The following is a 21,958-nucleotide window of genomic DNA, read 5'->3' as shown; positions in this document are numbered from 1 at the left end:
TAATGTATTTGATGGTACAGCCCATATCACCTTTTTTTTTTTAGACGGAGTTTTGCTCTTGTTACCCAGGCTGGAGTGCAGTGACATGATCTCAGCTCACTGTAACCTCCACAAGGTTCAAGTGATTCTCCTGCCTCAGCCTCCCAAGTAGCTGGGATTACAGGCATATGCCACCACGCCCAGCTAATTTTGTATTTTTAGTAGAGACAGGGTTGCTCCATGTTGGTCAGGCTCATCTTAAACTTCTGGCCTCAGGTGATTCGCCCACCTCAGCCTCCCAAAGTGCTGGGATTACAGGCATGAGCCACTGCATCCGGCCTTTTTTTCTTCTTCTTCTTTGGGTAGTATGACATGGACCCAGTCATTCTTTCTGGATCCACCCCAGTACCTCTCAAATTACAGCACTTAGAGAATAGAATCTAAAACTCCACTAATGCCCTGGCCAGCTGTGGCTATGAGAATTGTAACTTCCTTTGTTCTAGATTTCCTACTGCCTGAAAACAGACTATTATGACCTTAGTTTTCCTAGCAGCTAAGTCACATTCATTCTTTCATGTTGACTTGCTAAAGACTTTTTGTTCTTCTATTGAGATTACTGTTCTGACAGCTTTCTTCAGGCTGCTAATTTTTTTCAAATACCTACATGCATGTCCCTGTATTATTTCTTATTAGGGTTTATTCTAGCTAGATTCCAGCCAGTTGCCATCTTTCTGAATCTAGATTCCATCATTGACTAGTCCTCCAAAACTTGAAAATCTGGTCTTCTGTCTTTTTCTGAATTTATTCTGTGGGATCTGGTTATTGTTGAGCAGAATAAGGAACCAGATCTCATAGAATAAATTCACAACTCTCCCTTTAGATCAGGGATTCTCAGGGTGCTCTTCTTTATATCTTATTGTGAAAACATTCAAATATACACCGAAATAGAAATAATAGCACAAAAACACCTATATCTCTTCCCACTGGAGTCCACAACTATCCTGAATATTTTTTGCCACATTTATTTCACCTATATATTGTTTTGCCAAGCCATTTTAAAATAGACATCATGACATTGTGCCACTATATAGTTCAATTTGCAGTCCTTCAACACGTAAAACCATTATATACCCTAACAAAATATGAATAATTCCTCATTCTTATATTCACTTAGTCTACATTCAAATTTCCCATTTGTCCTCAACGTGACAATTATGGCAGTTTGTTCAAAGCCAAGTCACAGCAAGGGTGGCATATTGCATTTCTCCTCCTTTCGTCTAGAACTGTACTTCAACTTCCTTTTTCATCACATTAATCTCTTGAAGAAACAAAGATAATTGCTTTGTAGAACGCCAAAGACCTCTTTAAATAATATGCCTCTTCATGTTGTTCGTTATAAATGCTGCTATCAAATAAAGGTCATCTATTAAATAACTGTTAATTTTCCTTTTTAATTACAAATTTATACGTAACTACCAATTAGAGATCCTGGTAAACATGAAATAGCACTCTTATCATTTTCGGGTTGACGTGATCACAAGGATAAACTCAGAATTGATACTTTATAATGGTATAACATTGATCAAGTTACTTAGCATCCATGGGTCTTTCCTGTGTTCAATAATGAATCTACCTCAGCAATACGGTTCTTATAAGGATTGATACAATAAGCATGCAAAGTTTCTATTTAGAAACTCTGATCATGGAAGCAAACACATGTTTTCATTTAATATATGGAAAGCTGACTAAAACAAATATTTATCCAATGCACATTGTGTGTTGGTAAAGAGGATAGTTAGATGAGCACAACTGATTCCCCACCACATGTTCAACATTGTTAGAGAGATCACATTTCATTCTCACAATAACCCTGTGAGATAGGTATCATTATCCCTATAATATGGATGAAGAAACTGGATCTCACAAAGTTTAAATGACACACCCAGTTAGGAATTGAACTTAGGTGTTTTTGAATGCATACCTGGAGCACCTCCCACTTCCCTACTCTGCCCCTCTGATTTAATAATACCCACTCCCTGGACAATACAATATCTAAGATATTATATCTACCAATCACTACAACCTTGCTAGAGTTAAATTAAAAGTAGCAGTTCCCTCATTGAAATCTTTTACCTTCTGAGGGATACAGCTGGCTACAAACCAAACAAAGCCAAGCCTTATCTTCGGGGGTTTCCCCAGAACGGGAAGTGCCACGCACTACTCGCTGCAGGCAGAAGCCTCTCTCCTCTCAACCTGTTAGACATTCAGGTTTACTGGAAATGTGTCATGTCTTTGGAATGGAAGGCAGGAAGGAGCCAGACAGAGCCAGGTACTGGCATGATACTTGCCCACCAGGATACATAAGGCTTGGGAGGTGGGAGGTGGCAGGTAGGAAGGCAGACTAAGACCAAGAGCATGTGAAAGTCAGTGAGCATGTGTTGCACCAGTCAGTCTTGGGTTTTTTGCCAGCAATTGGAACCCAAATAGAGGGGTTTGCGCGAGCACACGCGTGTGTACTTGGAAGTGTCAAAGGCACTTCTTACCTGTGGTAAAGCCCAGCCACTGGACAAAGCCCAAGGGTCTAGATTCTGCCTGGGGAAGGGAGATTGGCTAGGGCAAAAGTGGGAAGTCCGGGGATTTTCAGTGGAGCCATATCATGATTTATGGGGGAGAAGGATGCACTTAGAGGTTGCATTCAATATTAAAATATTTTACATTCATGCATGTTAAAACAAAATATATTTGTGTTTATAATACAAAATGATGAAAACAAATTGGAATAAAATCTTCTTAGCCAGGAGGACGTGCAGATGAACTCTAGGTAAAAACTGTTACCTTTTGCATAGTGATTTTTCAAGGGAGTTGTGAAATTTCTATGTTAAACAAAAGAGGGTGTTAGTTTCAATATTGAGGAATCCTTGGAGAACAGAGGGGAAATGAAAAATTCTGGGAGCAGATGTTGGTGCTGGAAGAGCAACAAGTTAGCCTAGGGCTTATCTCTCTATTTGGTTTATTTATTTCAATAAACATTCTCTGAAAAACCTACTAAACACCAGGCACTGTGAAAACCTACTAAGCAACAGGCATTGTGTTGGGTGCTGTGAATTCAACAGTGAATGTGACCATTTTCTGCCCTTTAGAACTTTGTGATCTAATTAAGCAGTAGAGGCAGGTTAACAGATAACAAGAAAATCTCAGAAGCGCTATGATAGAAGTATACACAAGGCACTAGGAGGGATCTCTGGCCCAAGTTCAAGGTGGGGAGGAGCAGAAAGAATTTCTTAGACCATAAATCAGTTTTAAAGAGCACTTGGCACTGGATCTAGTGCAAAGAGGCAGTCTCTGAAGCAGAGTGATGAACCACAGTGACGACAAGTTTGGGCTCTGTACTATGTTGGCTGAGTTCCAGGACAGATGGGACAACCTTGGGCAAGTAACTTGTTGCTCTAGACCTTGGTTTCTTCCTCTATTAACATCAAGATGGTAAGATAGTATTGCAGGGGGCCAACCTCCTGGCCTTATGAAGGTTCACTGACAAATAAGCTCATAAACAGCAGATTAATTGAAGAAAAGACATATGCATTTACTTTAAATGCATGCACAAGAATCTTTGGAATGAGAACCCAAAGATATGGGAGAAATTATCCATATTGATGCTTAGATTCAAAAAAGTATGGACAGTTGTGTACAAATATAACTGGACAAAAAAGTTGTGATCAAATGCTAGTAGACTGAGTGGGGAAATCAAGCAAGACCTGCCTGTTTGAATTCTTCTTGGCCTCTCTGAGCATGCATTTCTTCCTCTGGGTGTGGGGCAGGACGTCTTTGGGGAAAGGGGGCTCTGGTTTTTATGGCCCACCATAGAGAAGAGGGATTCTAGTTTCTGTGACTGGCTTCAGGGGAGAAAGGTGCTGAGAGACAGAAGGGTAGCAGAAGTTCAGAGAAAAGCTTTTACTTGTAATGCTGCTTCTGAGGCCTTCATTGTGGGATATTCTGTTCTGAACCCAGTAGCACCTACCTCGCCGGGTTGCTATGAGGAGTTAGCATATAGCTCTCAATACATATAAATTATTAATTAATTTAAAACGCAATATGGCCTGATGGATTTGAAATTGTGTTTGGGGGACTTTTAATTAGGGTGTTTTCTGTAATTAGAAATTCTCTTCCAATGCTAGTCAAAGTTTTTGACTCTTCATTTCTAGAACATTACACAAGAGTCAGTGAAGGTCATCTATCAAGCATTGACATACAAATTAGAAATGTGGCAGTGTTGGCTTTAAAAGGGAGTTCATGGTTTTCATTAAAAGCTACCTCAGCGAAACCCAGCATGTGCTCTCATTCATTTATGTATTTATTCTTTCCATATTTTAGTTCCTAATATATACCAGTACTATGCTTTATGGTAATCTTACAGAGATGATTTATACATAATACTTTTCCATAGAAACTCACAGTCTTAGAGGGAGAGAGAGAATCACAATACCATGTGATAATGTGACAGCAGAGGTATGTACAAAATGCTTTGGGGAACTCTCCCAAGTATGGTAATGACTAATACTGACTGCATATCTGGGAAGGTTTCATGAAGGAGGTAACCTTCTATTAGGTCTTTAATAAGAGTTTCCCAAGCAGATACCTGTGGGATGGGAAAATTCCAGGAAGAGGAGATTGCTTATGTAGAGAACCAAAGCAGTGATCAAAATCGATGTATTCATGGCAAAAAGCATAAAAGCATTGCGTGACATTAACAGGGGAATAGGTTAAAAAGGTAGATTACGCCAGTATGATGTGTGGCTGTGCAATACTTACTCTATAGGCCAGAGAGAACTAGAGGCATGATCAGAACAGATCTGAGAAAGAACAGACACTGGGAACTGAGTGGCAAGAGAGGAGAGACTAGATAAAAGGAAATCAGGCTTTTGCAATAATGCAGGCAAGGCTGGTAATCTTGAAAGTTTCTGGCTGTATATATAGTCTGGCCATGCAGAAAGAGAACAGGACTATAGATGCATTTCTAGTAGTCATCAGTTTAAAGGTGATACTAAAGCTGTACATATCAATGAGCCACCCCAAGGACATGATGTACTTGTGGGAGGAGAGGGGTCCAGTTGGGCAGGCCTGGAGAATACCAGCAAAAAATAAGGTAAAAAAAGACAGCAAGTTAAACTGAGAAGAAATCAAAAGTTGTTGTCCTAGGGCAGGAAGGAGTTTAGGAGGTGAGAAGTTATCAATGGTGCCAAATAACAGAGGGAATTTCAATATGAAAGCAGCAAAAGGAAGTCACCAGATTCCATGGTTAAAAAGTTAGGGTAACCATAGTTAAAGTATTAGGGACTGAAGCTGGATTGCAATGAGTTTAAGAAAAAAGGCAGTTTGGTGATAAGAAGGAGAGGCAAGGTTGAAGAAAAGCTATCCTTAAAAGAGGGAGAGATGGGAACCTATTTGAATCCAAGCCTGTGGACACCTAAGCACTCTACTGCTTTCTGTCTATGAGTTGTTTTTCAAATTAAAAAAAAGTGAAACCTCTTTTATGGTGTAAGGATCTCATTGGCTGTCTTTTTTAAAAAACTGCATCCATGAGTGCTACCTGAAACCTCTCTGCCCACTCTACACTGGCTTTTCTCCCCGCCCTCAGCATATCCACAGCAGGGGCTACAGGGACTACAGGAGGAATGAAAGAAAGCATGCTCTCCAGCTCGAGGCCTCCTCCAGGATCCTACCTTCTGCCTGCGCCAGTCCTCCTCACACGTTGGCTCCCCTCCTTCCTGACCCACTTGGCTTCATGACTTGGCTCCCACTTCTACTATCTCTGCAGCCTCAAACTCTCTATTTGAGCCTGGTAACAGGACCTTCTCAGCACAGCAAACTGAGGCCTGGGTGTCATGGCCATGGTTCCTGCTCTGGCCCCAGGACCTGCCACACCTTTGTTTATTGTGCATACATTTGTTAAACCCCTACTACAAGCCAGGTACTATTATAGGCACTCAAAGACATTGGTGAAGAAGGAAGTCAAAGTCCCTGTTCTTAATGCAATTTATATTTAGTAGAGGAGACAAACAATAAATAAACGGTGGGCAAGGCCCCCAGGTGCCCTTTCTTCCAGGAAAAGAACAAAAACGCACTCACCTTGAACCAGAACTTCATAAACTCTCGAAGCCACTCCCTTTGATGTGGTTCCCTAAGAGATAAAGTCTCACTACTATCACATCTCTCTCTCAGGCATTCAGACTCCAAATGGGCATATGTCATCAATAAGTCAGATTCTTATTCTATTCAGACTGACTGTAAATTATGAACTAGCCCTATTTTTAGCTCCTGTATCCCTTTTTGATGGCTTTTCTCCCTTGTTGCAGCAATGTAATTCTACATACCTATCTGGCACACCACATCCCCCACATGCTAAGCTTTCCACTAATTAGCATATATTACTCAATCTAGGAAGCTATCAATTAAAAGATGAACCACTATTGTGTGTACTTTTTTAACAAATGTGTAATAAGAGAAACTTCATAGGGGACCCCTACATAAAGCTGAGACACCAAAGAGCTATACCCTTCATATAAAGGTAAATAAGAAATGAACTCACAGAGAGAGACAGGAAAAAAAATCTTACATGTCTCAGTTTTGGCTTTAGTGGAGAGAGTGGGAAGTTCTCACCTGGGAATTTAAACTACAAGCTGGTACTCTTACTGATGGTCTAAGTTCATACTACTAGTGTGGCCCAAATATCCCCAATCTCAGAATTTAATATGAGATTAAAGTCTCAAAGTGACTGGCAGAAGCAAAAGTAAACCCCCAGAACCAAGGCTCACGATGCCCAGTGAGGATTCACCTACTCTGGCAATAATCAAAATCAGTCATTTCTAATACAATCAAAAGATAATAGCCATCTGGCCAACTTCATTGTGTAGAAATTTAAACTGTAGTCTCTACTCTGTGTGTTTATTTATTCATTTTTGAGACCGGGTCTTACTCTGTCACCCAGGCTGGAGGGAAACTGCATGATCATGACTTACCACTCCCTGGTTCAAGTGATCCTCCTGCCTCAGCCTCCTGAGCAGTTAGGACTACAGGTACATGCCACCGTGTCTAGCTAATTCTTCCATTTTTACTTTTTGTAGAGATGGGGGTCTCACTGTGTTACCCTGCCTGGTATTCTCTGGGTTTAAATTTTGTCTATAGTGACCACTTCAAAGTTATAGGTGGAGAAATTAAGGCTTATATAGTAAATTAACCATGATACCGAGATGCTCATTTAGACAATCCTTTTTCCTGAAAGATCAGAACTTCTCTGTGCCTGGCATCTTAGGCTCATCCTTCTTGGATGGTAGCTTCTATTAAGTAGCATGCTGGCATCTATGGAAATGGGTATCAGCGGCTAGAGACATCAGTCTTAATTATTGACAAAACCTCCCTGGAGATCCTAGGCTAATTCTGGGCACCACAACTGGAAATGTAGATGCTGGTAAAGGTATTGAAGGGAGATATGAAACCTATTGTAAAGCAACAACTAGGTGGGAAAGGTAAAATTTTAAGTTTTTCTATCTAGAAGGAATACCAGAAATCATCTAGTTCAATTCCTCAGGCTATATGGCAGGACTATCCTATCAGATTTTTGCACGGCTCATCTTTTTGCATAACTCAGATTTCTGTTTAAATGGCAGTCCTCAGGAAAGACCCCATTGATTATCTCATTTATAATAGCCTGCCCACATCCCAAGATGCTTAATCCCTTCTTTTGCTTCTTTTAGTCAGAACAATTATCACTTTCTGAAATGGCCTGAGACTATTAGTTAATTATCAACTTGCTTTTTCTGTCTTCCCCCTTGCTTGTTCAGCTCTATAAACCCAGAGCCAGAACAGCATCTGGCCCCAAACTGAAGCTCAAAAATGTGTTGAGTGAGTGAACAGTGAATGAACCAGTGAAGAAAATAAGGATAGCCTTAATTATTGGAACTTCAGACAAATGAAATGTAATGATGTTAGGTTTAGATTCGTTTTTAAGTGATTCACTTTCTCTGAAAAGCTACCTTTAATGTTTCAGTATTACAGCCCTTAGCATTGTGTCTGCTACAGACAAGGTTCTCAGTAAAAGTTTGCTGAATGGTAGAACGCACATGATACATCCCTTTACAGTAAGCTTCTTCAATTCTCTAGAAATTGATGAGGCTTACTATTAGACAACGATATATGTGATGATATTAACCAAAGAAAAAGGTTGAAAAACAGAAACAGATTTTAGATCATCTGAAACATTGAAAGAGATGAAAGAGTTAAAAGATTTAAAATAACATTTTAAAAATGAGAAGTGGGGCCAGGTACAGTGGCTCATGCCTGTAATCCCAGCACTTTGGGAGGCTGAAGTAGGAAGATCACTTGAGCCCAGGAGGTCAAGACCAGCCTGGGCAACATAGGGAGACCCCCATCTCTAAAAAGGTTCAAAAATTAGCTAGGCCTGGTGGCATCTGCCTGTGGTCCCAGCTACTCAGGAGGCTGAGGTAGGAGGATTGAACCACTGAACTCCAGCCTGGGTGACAGAGTGAGACCCTGTCTCAGAGAGAGAGAGAGAAAGGAAAATCATCAAGACTGGGAAAGGAAGGCAGGAGGGCTTTAAAGGAAGAAGAAGGAAAGGTTCAAATTGTTATGGTTGTCCATGTCCCTCTCATTTCCTGTGTAAAGTAATCAAAGGAGTTTATAAAATCTTCCTTCAGGAGGGTTTTAAACATAAAAACACTATTTTGTTGGCTGGTGTGCCTGTGGATCCACCCTGGAAGTGAGGAATAAACCAAGTGGTCTTTCCAATATCTTCTAGACTGATGATACTCTCTCTGCATTTGGACACTGAAAAGCCACTCATTCATCATTCAGCAAACATTTACGAAGTACCTGCTATGTATCAGAGAACGGTTAGAATTCTTTTGGTTGCAAGTGACAGAAACTCAATCTTTACCTTAATACTTTAAGAAAAAAAGGAAGTGCACTTGAAGAATCCTGGTTTTCTGCCAAAGCAACCAACCCACAAGAAGGGCAGGGATGCAGCAGACCCCAGGAACCACTGCAGCCAGGGACCTAACATAGTGAGGATTCTATCTCCATCTTTTTTCTTTGTTGTCTTTACATGTTGTCTTTTTCTTTCTCCTGTTGCAGACTATCTATTTCCTTACAGTGAAAAATGAGACTATGGACATCTTTCAAGATTTATGTCTTATAGTTTTTGGCTGCTTGTGATCTCAAGCCCAAAGATCTAGAAGGCACCAGACCCAACTTGGAAGCATGCCCTACCATCAAGTAATCAATTATAATCATTGGGATGGGACTAAATAAGAACTCCAAAAGGACATAGTTTTCAAAGTAAGTGGATAGGGCTGAGCAGGTAATACCATATACACTCATTATGGCCTGATACTGTGTTGTACCAATAGAGGTGAAACAAATATGACTAAACCTTTATATCTGTAAAATCAAGGTGTCGTCAACTGGTGCACTACACAAAAATGCTGTCAATTATATTCTTAGGAAGTCTGAATGCAATGCTATGTTTACGAACAGCTGAGATTGGCACCTCTCTTTGAGAAGACTGCCCTAATTTTCTTTGTAAAAGGCACATCCTGTCTCTCCAGTTCAGAGGGTTGATCTGTTGCTTGGGGTTAGTCATGACTATAGAAGTAAAGATGTCAGTTGAATAACTGGTTTGTCAACTCTTGGGAGGATGGAAAAGAGGTATGATACTATTGGAGATGAGTACTATGAAGTAGGAAACAAGAGGAGTAGGTAGAGGGAAAGAAGAAAGAAAACAGGAGAAGGTGGTTACTGGAGTTAATGTAAAATTCACTCCAAACCTCACTTCCTCACAGTTCTGCATGTCCTCCTCCATTCAAGAATGAGAAGGAGGCCGGGCGTGGGGGCTCACTCCTGTAATCCCAGCACTTTGGGAGGCCGAGGCGGGTGGATCATGAGGTCAAGAGATCGAGACCATCCTGGTCAACATGGTGAAACCCCATCTCTACTAAAAATACAAAAAATTAGCTGGGCATGGTGGTGCGTGCCTGTAGTCCCAGCTACTTGGGAGGCTGAGGCAGGAGAATTGCCTGAACCCAGGAGGCAGAGGTTGCAGTGAGCCAAGATAGCGCCATTGCACTCCAGCCTGGGTAACAAGAGCGAAACTCCGTCTCAAAAAAAAAAAAGAATGAGAAGGATGGGCTCTCCTGAAACATACTGAGAGGACAAAGCTCTTTGATCTGGGACTCTCTAATCAGTTTGTTCCTTTAGCTCCTTGGCAGTCTGCTCAGCTCTTTCCCTAGAGTTATGTCTGGCTGGAAAGTGGGCATGAGACTGAATGAACGACTCACACCTTAGCTTCGTTTCCATGACAATCGATCTTCACCCATTGTATTTGGGGTCTCATAACTTATACCTTCCCCAGGAGGAATTGGTACTTTTGGAGAAGGGATGGGGCTATCTTGTGGCCAAAGAGCTGGGTTTTTCAGAAGTCTCTGAAGGACTGACCATTACTTCTTTTCTTTCCTTTTTCCCTTTTTCTCTCTTCCTCTCTCTCTTTCTTTTCTTTCTTTCTTCCTCGCTCTTTCTCTTTCTTTTCCCTCCCTTCCTCCTTCCCTCCCTCTACTTCCTTCATTCCTTCCTTCTTTCCTTCCTTCCTTTCTTCCTTCCTCTCTCACTTTGTTGCCCAGGCTGCAGTGCAGTGGTGCAATCATAGCTCACTGTAGCCTCAATTTTCCAGGCTCAAGCAGTACTCCTAACTCAGCCTCCCTAGCAGCTGGGACTACAGGTACACATCACCACTCCCAGTGAATTTGATTTATTTATTTTTTTTTAGAGACAAGGCTCATTATTTTGCCCAGGGTGATCTCAAACTCTTGGGGTCATGCCTCAGACTCCCAAAGGGCTGGGATTGCAGGCATGAGCTATTGTGCCTGGCCTCAAATGACATTTCTTTTAGAGATACTTCCATTTTTTGATGCTTAAAGTAATAGTAATTCTTTCCAGGTGGCTTGAAATAAAAACATTCTCATTTCCCTTTAGAAAATGGCCACAGTCCAATATCTCTCAAATAATCCTACAACAACAACACGCTAAAGTATGCCTCATCATTTGTTAGTCAAATGGTAAAGTAGGAAGAAATGATGGATTGGTGACAAATTAACTCAGCCAGCTGGTCCAAGTTAGGAGCCATCTCTCCTCTCCCTGGATGAAAATGGCTGTCCAAAATTGAGGGATTTCAGGGGTAGGAATGTTTGAGGATTGCTTGCAAGTCAAAGGATTCATGTGGTGAGAGTCACAGGGGAGATGGAGGTGTACAGAGAAATGAGGATGACAAATACCTGCACTGAAATATTAGTGACTCTGGGATCCTCCATTAGGCCTGAAGGGAGAAACCATGACTTAATCATTTCTCTAGCTCTAGCTAGCATGATTGCTATTTCTATGTCTCTATCTCATAGCTGGCACATATCAGCTGTTTTGTAATAGTTCACTGACTGAATAAAAGTAGGATTTGATGTTTGTGAGCGTATCTCAGGAGGTCTGCACAATCTGGGACTTCCTAGTGGCATAATATTTGTCCTCCATAAGTGAAAGAAGTCTTTCTTTTTATTTTTTTAACTATCCCTCATTTAACTCTGATTTGATTTTTCTGAACTGGGCTCCTTGTTAACTGGGAATTTGATTCCAAAAACCTGGCTCCAAATGAGATACAGAAGATAAATTTTCTTTCTCCTAGGCTCCTAAAAGAGGAACAATTCATTCTGGGATCCAGAAACTAAGCCCAGAATAAAAATTCTTGCAGATCATAAGCAGAGCTCAGAATTAAACAAATGGAATTGTCTTTCAGGGTTATCTTCATTGAGGAACCACACAACTGCCTCAGAAAAGCAAAAACAGATGTCCAGTAAGTATGGAGTTTTCTGCTCATTCTTTCCAATTAATAAGACCCCTAGGCCTTACAATAAAATCTGGGGGTGTTCACAAAGTTGCATCTCTTGTCTGTACATGAGATTGCTGGAATATACTGGCTTAAAATTCAAAAATAGTGAGGAAAAGATAAATAATGAGAATTAGTATTTGTCACTGAGAAACAACAAGGTAAGATATGTTTACAGCTTAGTGGCTAAAAGCAGGGTCACTGATTGCAGCCTGACTGGGTTTGTATCCTGGCCCATACCTTACTGCTAGCATATGGCTTTGGGCAAGGCTATCGTGAGACTGGAATGCGTTTTATCAAGAAACTGCTTAAAATATATACCTAGAATATAAGCACTCAATAAATATGAACTAATCATACTATTATTTTAAAACATGTTTTCTAAATCACAATTCTAATAAGGCCTGCTTAAAATACTTCAATAGCTGTTCATTTCTCCCTGGATAAACTGTCCTTTAGCACGGCCTCCAGAGGCATCTCGGGGCTGGCCTCTGCTTATCCCCTGAGACTCCTCCCAAATCAAACCAAGCTCCAGCTTTACTTAGAGCTCTTTGAATTGCCTTCCTCTTTTATATCTCTGTACATATTCTTCCTCTGCTTGAACTATTCTTCCCACTCACTCACCTGGCTGATATCAATTTGTTCCTAAAATAGCCCGGAGATCAGCTCTTCCAGAAAGCCGGAATATGATCAGCTTGGCTTAGGGACTCTTCCCATAAGCTCTTACTTTCCCATGATCTGCCGCATCGTGTTCTTCATCATGCTCTGCTGACATACTTTCCTTCTCTTCCTCCCCCCGTGGACTATGTGCTCCTTTGGGAGAAGATGTGGCATCTTTTTCTCCAGTGTATCCCCGGCCTGTATAACTGAACAGGTATTCTAAAAAATGCTTGGAATTTTTTAAATGGCTAAATTTTAAAAAGAAGGCTTAAAAATGAGCAGACTTAAAGATGGGATTTTAAAATAAATTATCCTATAAAGATCAGCAAAGGAAGAATTAAAACCCAAAAGAAAAAGAAATAATTACAGAAAAATCTGCAATTTCCTCACTTCTCAACTCACTCCTGCTTCCTTACATTTGAAGCCTGGGATTCACTCTCTTCTTTTTATTTTTTTTATTTTTTTCCAGTTTCAAGTTCTGCTTAAGAGCATGTCAGGAGTCACAGTCTCCAGCGACTCAGGTCTTTGATGCTGTTACCTAATCCTACTTTATTTCCTGCAAGCAACCACAGAACCAACTCTGATCCTCAACAGGAAATTCTGAGCATTCACCATTTCAGATCCTTTTAAGCTGATTATGGTTCTTAGAGGTAAGAGATCCAAGGCTTTCCATAATCTAGACAATGAGAAGCCTGTCTATTTGAACTAGCTCGGCACTGGATTCGTTATACCCAATTGCCTTTACCTTTTCTAAGAATGATAGAGGGCTTCAATTAATTCTTTAAATACCCTTGTTCGTGTAAATACCATCCCATCACACATTGATTCTGAAAGTGATAGCTCAAGGTCATTCAGCAGGTCAGCGGCAGAACAAGGTCAGATTCCAGTTCCAGCCAACAGGGGTTCTAGGGTCATATAACCCAAGTCAGTCTCTTTTTCCCTTTGACATATTTTATTCTGGACACAGAGCTATGGAATTAAAAATGGAGGGGGGCAAGCTTAAGAGAAATCATATATTGAACAATGATAAGTGGCATGAACATGTGATAAATAACATTTACGTATTCCCTGTGAACTGGTTCTCAGTAATCTGAAAGGCACTAGCAAAAGCAAATGTCCTAAATTACCCAAGGGTATTACCCTATGTTCCTTTCTTTAGCACGAAACTACCCCCCCAGGAAACCAGAATAAGTATTAAGAAGGAAATAAGATGTCTGAAGAGTTAGGGACTCTCATCATTTTTTTTTTTGCTATTTCTAAAGATTTTGCTTTGAGGTTAATTAGGTATAAACATCTGAAACACCTTTCTTGGGATATTTGATCATGGCAAGTGGGAGAGACGTCAGAATATTTCAGTCTCAAGTGGGAATAACCTCAAAGCTATTCACATTTCTCAGCAGTAGACAAAAGAATGGTCAGGGAACATTTCAAAGCTGATGAAGTCTCTTCTAGTCTAAAGTCCAAAGAGTCTAAAGATCATATATACCTCTATAGCTCTTACATCTACTCTATAATCTGTCACTTAGTAGATGCTCAACAAATTTTCTGAAAAAATTGTGAGTACATGGCTTATTCAATTAAGAAATTATGGTATCTTTATTTTTTTTTTTTGGAGACAGTTTCACTCTTGTCGCCCAGGCTGGAGTGCAATGGTATGATATGAGCTCACTGGAATGTCCGCCTCCTGGATTCAAGCAATTCTCTTTCCTCAGCCTCCCAAGTAGCTGGGATTATAGGCACTCACAAGCACACCTGGCTAATTTTTGTATTTTTAGTAGACATGGGGTTTTACCATGTTGGCCAGGCTGGTTTCAAACTCCTGACCTCAGGTGATCTGCCCATATCAGCCTCCCAAAGTGTTGGGATTACAGGCATGAGCCACTGTGCGCAGCCAACTCATGGCCTTCTATCTTTATTTTCAACAAAAAGTGCCTTGATTTGTATCATTCACCAATTTCTATAGTGTAAATCTTCTGACATGTCCAATTTCAAGCTACTAATGGCTGAACAACCAACTCACAAAATTTTGGAAGTGTTAATGATCACTTTCTTCACTTTCATAACCAGCAGGAATCAACTCCAGTACACCAGAGCTTGACTCTGTATTCAAAAGCAAGTCAATACTGAGTGGTTTCAATGTATTTCGCCCTCAGAGGGAAGGGATACTCACAGTTGGCTTGGGAACAGAAATTCGACACTGTAATAAAGCTTCATGCTTAGAAAAGCACATAGGTGATGCCCTGTGGGAACTGTCAAGGGCTGAAATCATTTTCTGCCTGTAACCTAGTATGAAAAATTGAAATTATATATAGACCCCTCCTCTGCATGCTGCATCTCTTCCTCTAAGCAAAAAAGAAAGAAACCTCAGCATGCATAAACCGTCTCCAACAGGGCTGAGGTTTGCATGAACATGGGAAAACCTCAAATCCAGGTCTGAATGTGCTCGAGTCACAGTTACCAATTTAAGACCTTTGTAATGGTGGAGATTAGATAGAAGAAGTTTATTTCTAATCACTGTACTGAAAGGTTTATTTGTGATACACCAGGAAATTTTTTTGTGTGTTAACAGAAAAACTAAACTCTGTAAAATATTTTTAAAATGTTTTTTAAACCAATATGAGTGACCATAGCCCAAGGAAAAACACAAACCCAAGAATTCTGGTCCTGAGGTGGTTAAATTACAGATTGGTTTTACACACTTCAAGGAAGCAGGAGTTATATGCAAAAGCATACATTGATACCTGGAAAGTATACATTGGTTCGGCCCAAAAACGTAAGAGATCTTGAAGCAAGGACTTACAAGTCATAGGTGAATTCAGAGATTCTACAATCTGCAATTAAAGGAAGAAAAATTTGTCTAAAAGCTTGGAGTTACAGAAAGGAATTAAGTTATGAATGCTGTGTCAGAGTCAGCCACAATGTGACAGGTTTAGCAAGATTTATTGTTTGTAAGCATGACTTATCCCTTGCCTTCTATGGCCTTAGTCTTATTTATGATATGGCATCTTATTACCAATTTGTTTTGTTAGCCTGACGATATCTATTTTAACATTCATGCTGGTCAGTTGTTGTACCTAAAAAGGGAGAAAGTGTAACAAGGCACATCAGACCCTCCCTTATACTCTCTCCCTTTTGGACTTTAGGCACAATAGTTTGGAGTTTAGGCACAACAGTTTGGAGTTTAGGCACAACAGTTTGGAGTTTAGGCACTCCCAGTTTGGAGTTTAGGCACAACAGTTTGGAGTTTAGGCACTCCCAGTTTGGAGTTTAGGCACAACAGTTTGGAGTTTAGGCACTCCCAGTTTGGAGTTTAGGCACAACAGTTTGGACTTTAGGCACAACAGTTTGGAGTTTAGGCACAACAGTTTGGAGTTTAGGCACTCCCAGTTTGGAGTTTAGGCACAACAGTTTGGAGTTTAGGCACTCCCAGTTTGGAGTTTAGGCACAACAGTTTGGAGTTTAGGCACTCCCAGTTTGGAGTTTAGGCACAACAGTTTGGACTTTAGGCACAACAGTTTGGAGTTTAGGCACAACAGTTTGGAGTTTAGGCACAACAGTTTGGACTTTAGGCACTCCCAGTTTGGAGTTTAGGCACAACAGTTTGGAGTTTAGGCACAACAGTTTGGAGTTTAGGCACAACAGTTTGGACTTTAGGCACTCCCAGTTTGGAGTTTAGGCACAACAGTTTGGAGTTTAGGCACAACAGTTTGGAGTTTAGGCACAACAGTTTGGAGTTTAGGCACAACAGTTTGGAGTTTAGGCACTCCCAGTTTGGAGTTTAGGCACAACAGTTTGGACTTTAGGCACAACAGTTTGGACTTTAGGCACAACAGTTTGGACTTTAGGCACTCCCAGTTTGGAGTTTAGGCACAACAGTTTGGACTTTAGGCACAACAGTTTGGAGTTTAGGCACAACAGTTTGGACTTTAGGCACTCCCAGTTTGGAGTTTAGGCACAACAGTTTGGACTTTAGGCACTCCCAGTTTGGAGTTTAGGCACAACAGTTTGGACTTCAGGCACTCCCAGTTTGGAGTTTAGGCACAACAGTTTGGAGTTTACGCACAACAGTTTGGAGTTTAGGCACAACAGTTTGGACTTTAGGCACAACAGTTTGGAGTTTAGGCACTCCCAGTTTGTAAGTTTCTCTGGGGTTCCTTTGACCAAGAGGGGAGCTGCTCAGTTGGTGGGGAAGGGGGTGGTTTAGGATTTTATTTTTAGTTTACATGTGTTTTGCAATAAGTATTTTTCACCAAGACAAGTAACTGTTATTTCCATTCTCTCACAATTTACATCATTCATATAGTTTTTGTTAAAAGTTTCTCCACTTCTCATGCTGCTAACTTAATAGGATTTCCTATCCATGAATGCTTACGATGAGTGTGCTGTGATATGTTCCTTAGAGATACATGGTTTCAGCCCAGTGTGACTACCTTAAGCGAATACATCCTCTTCACAATACACTCTGGACAGATTCAGAGCCGGACACACAGGGTTCTGGTTATAGTTTGCAGGACTGAACCTGGGGCCCAGGTTGACCTGAAGCGCATATACTTCCTTCTCCAGATCTGCCCTGCCCTGGAGTGGGGAGCTTTGCTAGGGGGATGATGACAGCCACGCCAGCAGGGTTCCTCTAAGGCTCATACCTAATCTACCACCCATCAAATAAAAGGCAGGTCTCAGCCTATTTGTCCATTTACACATTTAGTTCCACATGACTCACCTCAATCTACTTTTTGCATGTCACTTGATCCCACTCTTGTTTTTCTAATTGTCTCCTTTCTTCTTACCTAAGCTCATCCTATGAAATCATTCTACTGTGTTTCTTCTTTTCTCCTATGTTGGGTCCTCATAATTTACCATAGGAGTTAGCAGCATCTGAGAAGTCAAGAGGTCTACATTTGTGCCTTGGCTCCTTCACTTGCTGGCTGTGTGACCTTGGGAAAACAACTTGACCTCTCTGAGCCTCAGCTTCTTAATCTGCAAAACAAGGGTGCAATGATTCCTTATCTTAGGAGTGTTGAGGCAAAAATAAGAACATACTGTACATACCAAGTACCCAGCAAATGTTTCTGTGGTGGGTACTTAAATATGTTAGTTCTTCATAACATTACTTTAGTAACATAACGTTACTCTTCGTAACATTACTTTTGTCTTTGGTATCACCATTGTCATCAGTAGAAGTGGTGTTTCTATGGTACAATGCTGTCTCAAGTGACTTGGATAATGCTCACGACTCCAGCCCCAGCTCAGCTCTACTTCCAGAAATCCCCATGGCCAAGGTTCTTGAACAGAGTGTTAATAAGTGCTTTATAGGTGAGGAGATGCTTATGAAATTCATGTCAAATCTGCTTCCAAGCATAGACCTGTATAATGCTCTGTTCCTTGAGATATCTTGCAAGACTGTCTTGGATAAGAAAATCCTTAATGACATTTTGATTATGCTTGCCATGTACTTTGGTATTGCTGACACAAAAATATGTCTAGAAAATAGACATTTTTCTTTAATTTACATTTGATAATACTGACTTCTTGGCTTTTAAAATGAATAATGGCCATTGAAACAATCATGGTAATAAAATGATTTTATTATTTGTTTTCCCTCTAAAATCTGAACCAGAGCTATGCAAGATGGCCTCTTGCACCTCCTACTGAGGGTCAGTCTTAAGTCACTTGAAAGCCCTTCTCCTTTTCACTTTTCTCCATTTGTGCTGGGGAAGTAGCCAAGCTCCTGAAATAGGACAGATGTCCCTTGGATTTGTGAGATCTGGATACCCTTGAAGGCTGCAACCAAACTCATCTGTCAGAAACAGAGGCTTGAAACTACCTTCAGGGTAAAAAATGCCTTTGAATTTTCCAAGATAAGTGAAAAGAGACTCCATTTATGTGGTTATATGTAGCTCTGTGTGTCAGGGGAATAAATCATGCTTTATAGGTAATATGACAACTTTAGAGGGATTTGAGAAATCTAAAGAAGGCAGGAGACATCCAGGAATGAGGAACAAGAAGAACATGTGGGGTTTTCCAATGGACACTTTGAAAGGCCATTGTCTCCTCACCTCTATTAGGGCCTTCAGCAGTCCCTGACAGCACCATCACTGTTCCATTTCACTCCATCCTCATCCTCTCTCCTCCCTTCCTTCCTAAGCTCCTTCCCCAACTCCTGTTCCTGCTTCCCAAACACCCTGCAGTTCTATTCCTGTCTTTGACTTTAAATGGGTAGGTGGGAGGACTAAAGTTGTCAAAAGGATTCCTAAAAGCTTTGCCCAGAGGTCTAAATTTGTTTTCTCTCAGGTATTTGTCTTGTGTCAGGTTGCAAGGTGCCTGTTGCCATAAGGGTTTCCTAGAGCTAGTCCAATATCACCACAGTCAAGTTGTAAGTCCTCAGCCCAACCCTCGTCCTAGAGCTAGTCCAATATCACCACAGTCAAGTTGTAAGTCCTCAGCCCAACCCTCGTCCTAGAGCTAGTCCAATATCACCACAGTCAAGTTGTAAGTCCTCAGCCCAACCCTCGTCCTAGAGCTAGTCCAATATCACCACAGTCAAGTTGTAAGTCCTCAGCCCAACCCTCGTCCTAGAGCTAGTCCAATATCACCACAGTCAAGTTGTAAGTCCTCAGCCCAACCCTCGTCCTAGAGCTAGTCCAATATCACCACAGTCAAGTTGTAAGTCCTCAGCCCAACCCTCGTCCTAGAGCTAGTCCAATATCACCACAGTCAAGTTGTAAGTCCTCAGCCCAACCCTCGTCCTAGAGCTAGTCCAATATCACCACAGTCAAGTTGTAAGTCCTCAGCCCAACCCTCGTCCTAGAGCTAGTCCAATATCACCACAGTCAAGTTGTAAGTCCTCAGCCCAACCCTCGTCCTAGAGCTAGTCCAATATCACCACAGTCAAGTTGTAAGTCCTCAGCCCAACCCTCGTCCTAGAGCTAGTCCAATATCACCACAGTCAAGTTGTAAGTCCTCAGCCCAACCTTTGCACAGTAAATTTGTAGTTTGTTCTAGAACCTTAAGAAGGTTAGCCTGCAAATTTAAAGGAGATTCAAGAGTTGGAAGGTCCCCAGAAATCATTTTATCCAATGTCAAAAGCTGAAGACCACTTAAAATATTCTTCACAGACAGTTGTCTGGCCTTTGACCAAATTTCTTCTTCAGAAGAAGTGTTTAGGAAAATGGTGGGGGAAGGAGGTAAAATTTCATAATATAACTTTTTGTTCCTTTTGAATACCATCATGTTGTATGCATCACTTATTTAAGAAAGTAAATTAAATATTTTGAAAATACCTTCAGTGTGAGGAAGCTCATTACCCCCCAAAGCAGACTGTTGCATTTCAGACAGCTGGAATTGGCAGAAAGTTGTTTCTTGGGCGGACCTGGTGGCTAACACCTGTAATCCCAGCACTTTGGGAGGTTAAGGCATGTGAATCACCTGAGGTCAGGAGTTCGAGACCAACCTGACCAACATGGCGAAACTCCATCTCTACTAAAAATACAAAAATTAGCCATGCATGGTTGTGGACACCTGTAATCCCAGCTACTCAGGAGGCTGAGGCAGGAGAACTGCTTGAATCTGGGAGGTGGAGATTGCAGTGAGCCAAGATTGCACCATTGCACTCCAGCCTGGGTGACAAGAGCAAAACTCCATCTCAAATAAACAAATATATAAGTAAATAAATAAATAAAATAAACAAAGTTGTTTCTTATCTGAGGTGAAATCAGCCTGTTTGCTTCTTTCTACTCCTCTACTTCCGTTCTCCCCTATAGTAATAGTATAGAGCCAGCCACTCCCTTCTAATAACAAAAAATTTTCGAATATTTGAAGACAACCAATCTACTTTCCTTTAGTCACTTCTTCTTGAATGCTAGAAAGATCACCCACTTTGTTATGCCAGATCTATCAGCTAGAAGGGCTAGAGAAAAACAAAGCTAATTTTAGTGTTTGTGGAAATGAAGAAGTTGTCCCAGGAATGAGATTCCCTTGTGCTGTCTTGCTGAATCTGGCCTTCATTGCTCACTGAAGGGTGATGCTTGGGTAGAGCCTAATTTTAGTTCAAAATAAGGATGTAGCTCTGGTCTTGCTTAATTTGTAGGCTTAGAGGGTTTGGAACCTGGGAGTAAGAGAGGATTCCCCCTGATGATGGACACCTGAGCTTCCTAGCATCCTCAGGAAAATGTTATGAGCTTTCATAATAGATTACGACTCATGTTATTGTTGTAGTCTGTTTCTGTATCATAGAGGTTTTGCACAAGCTTTCATTTAGAAGTTTATAAGGTCAATAAAATCAGAGCACTAAATTTAGTCTTAGATTGGAAAGGCAATAGATGGGACTGAAGCTCTGCTCCCAATATCTTTCTTGATTTTTATATTATTTCAATAAGCATTGTCTCTCCTCCTTCTTTCATCCCAAGTTTCTATAACTGTGCTAAAATACAAAGAAAGCACCAGAATATGTGTCCTGTCCTCAAGAAGTCTATATTCATGTTACATGCACACAAAACAACTAAAGGAGAATCTGAAACCCGCTGAACTATAGACAGACAGCAGTCACTAAGGACAGCACTAAAATCATGAGGTCGTCTGTACCAGGTGCATGCCTAGGTACTGTAGGGGCCAGAGATTCACTAGAAAATCAACTCACAAAAGGCAGGTTAATTGGAGAAAAGACAGGCAAATTTATTTAACATGTGTACTCAGGAGCCTTCAGAATGAAGACAGAAAGATAAAGGGGAAATTGTTCATTTTTATGCTTAGGTGAAACAAAGTATGGAGAGCTATGTAGAAAGATGATTGGACAAAATGGGTATAATCAAATGCTAGTAGATTGAGCGGGGAAAATCAGCAAGGCCTTTCTGCCTAGATTCTTCTTAGCCTCTGAGCATGTACTCCTTCCTTCTGGGTTTGGGGCAGAGCCCTCTGCAATCGGAGGTCTTATGACCTACAGCCAAATAAGGTAAGTCAGATAATTTCTTTATGGACAATTTTTACACAGAATGACAGATGGAAAGTTGAATAATATTTTTAGTTTTTGTGGCTAGATTTAGAAAAAAGAGGTTCTATTTTCTCTGACCTATCATGGTGAAGAGTGATTCTGGTTTCTATGATTAGTTTCAGGGAAGAATGGGGCTAGGAGACAAGAGAGCAGCAGCAGGTCAAAGAAAACCTTTTGCTTCTGAAGCTGTTTCTGAGCCCTTCATTCTGGGGTATTGTTTTCTGAGCCCCCAACAGTATCCTACCTTGGGCAAACTAATAAGCCTTCCCAATCCCTGAACATTATCTCTACTGCCTGTCTCCTACCATAAAGGGACCCTACTGATCTATTAATAGATGCCCTTTGAGGTATCTGTCCAGTCTGTATACTTAAAATCCTAAGTTCCCCACTAACTG

The 21,958-nt window shown here is 40.9% G+C and overlaps 1 long non-coding RNA gene across 1 annotated transcript; it reads left to right on the top strand.

The window, feature by feature from the left end:
* Nucleotides 1-9,209: 9,209 nt before the first annotated feature.
* LOC118149255 (uncharacterized) lies at nt 9,210-13,182 on the top strand. Its single transcript, XR_013529542.1, has 3 exons — nt 9,210-9,330; nt 11,828-11,884; nt 13,047-13,182. It is a non-coding gene; the product is annotated as an uncharacterized LOC118149255 (long non-coding RNA).
* Nucleotides 13,183-21,958: the final 8,776 nt, after the last annotated feature.

Source organism: Callithrix jacchus, chromosome 18 (genome assembly GCF_049354715.1).
Source record: "Callithrix jacchus isolate 240 chromosome 18, calJac240_pri, whole genome shotgun sequence".
Taxonomy (NCBI): domain Eukaryota; kingdom Metazoa; phylum Chordata; class Mammalia; order Primates; family Cebidae; genus Callithrix; species Callithrix jacchus.
The sequence above is the reverse complement of the archived record's forward strand: the minus strand, read 5'-3'. Positions and strand labels throughout refer to the sequence as shown.